The following is a 1,735-nucleotide window of genomic DNA, read 5'->3' on the forward strand; positions in this document are numbered from 1 at the left end:
GTTTAATATTAACTTTCACAAAAGATAAAAGAACAACCACAATCAAGAATTTTTAATTGCTCCTTAGATTACTCCGGTATTTCTACTACGTGCCAATTTCATGAAGGTTTTTATGAAGGATTTATGAAGGGTTCTATGAAACTGTGAGAAGAAAAAAGAGGAGAAGAGAAGAGGAGGAGGAGAGGGGAAGAGGAGGAAGAGGAGGGGGGAAGAGGAGGAGGAAGGGGGAAAGAAGAGGAGGAGGAGGGGGAAGAGGAGGAAGGGGAAGAGGAGGAGGAGGGGGAAGAGAAGGAGGAGGAGGGTGAAGAGGAGGAAGAGGAGGGTGAAGAGGAGGGGGCGAGGAAGAAGAGGAGGAGGGAAGAGGAGGAGGAGAGGGAAGAGGAGGGGTGAGGAGGAAGAGGAGGGGGAAGAGGAGGAGGAGGGGGAAGAGGAGGAGGAGGAGGCATTCACTCAAATGTATTCCTTTCCACCATTACCTTGCCAAACTCTTCAATGGCTTTAATGTTTCTTTTAGAATAAATATTATTTTTAGGGGCTGGAGAGATGGCTCAGTGGTTAAAAACATTGGTTGTTCTTGCAGAAGACCCAGGTTCAAATCCAAGCACCCACAACTGTCCATAACTCCAATTTCAGGGGATCTGACAGCCTCTTCTGTCCTCTGCAGGCATTGCACACTGGTCACTTACCTACATGTAGGAAATACATACACAAAAAATAAAAACAATAAAATATTTTTTTAAAATAGTATTTTTAGCTGCTTCCATGGGCCTGTACTACCCACAGGCCTCTCTCCAACCCACAGGCTCTCTCCAAGGTAAGTGGATTGGGCCCTCCATGCCTTGACTCCCCCAGCCTCATTCACCCTCCTATCTCCCCCACCAGTCTCTCCTCCTGGCACCCAGGGAATCACCACTGCTTCCTGATCCCTTGCATCCAGACCAACTCAGTTCCTCCTCTTGTCCCCAGGAGCACTCTGGGCCTGGCCTCACCCTCACCTCCCTCTACCACCCTGGGCCTGCACGACCCTCCAGCTTCTTTCCTGACCTTTCCTCTTCCTGATCCTTTGCATCCAGACCAATCCAGCTCCTCAGTGCAGTCCACAGGAGTCCTGGGGGCCACTTCCAGCCCCCATCATCCTTTGCATCTCTGGGTAGCATGGCCACCAGCCACCCTAGACCAGCACCTTTCCTGGGCCTTGCTCCCAGGCCAGTCTAATGCCCAAATTCGTGAGGCCAAAATCTTTCCTAGAGGGATCCAGACCTTAGGAGAAATGCTGAGAGCATCTGATCTTCATCTGATTTGGGCCTCTGTGGGAACTCCTGAAGACAAAAGCAATCTGCCCACTCCAATATAAAATCAAAAGACAGAACTGGAAGATTAGATGAACCAGCTTTTCATGCCCAAAAACTAAACCACAAAGAGACATAAAGTTCACAAAAAGAAGCAGACCTAAACTTGAAGGCTCGAGTCTCACATAAGAATCAGAAACTACAAAAGAAATTCATGTATCAAAATAACAGAGAAAAAATAATAACACAAAAAAACAAAATAACATATTCCCACCAAATTCTAAGAGTCCTCTAGAGGAGTACAATCAGAACCCCCAAGAGATAATGCAGGACATGGAACTCAAAAGACCAATTATAAACATGATGAAAGAATGCAGTGAATTTAAAGAACACACAAACAAAGAAATCAAAGAACTGAAGGAAGATAGGGATAAACTTCTGAATGA

Source organism: Nannospalax galili, unplaced genomic scaffold (genome assembly GCF_000622305.1).
Source record: "Nannospalax galili isolate Female #2095 unplaced genomic scaffold, S.galili_v1.0 scaffold113, whole genome shotgun sequence".
In the NCBI taxonomy this organism is placed as follows: Eukaryota; Metazoa; Chordata; class Mammalia; order Rodentia; family Spalacidae; genus Nannospalax; species Nannospalax galili.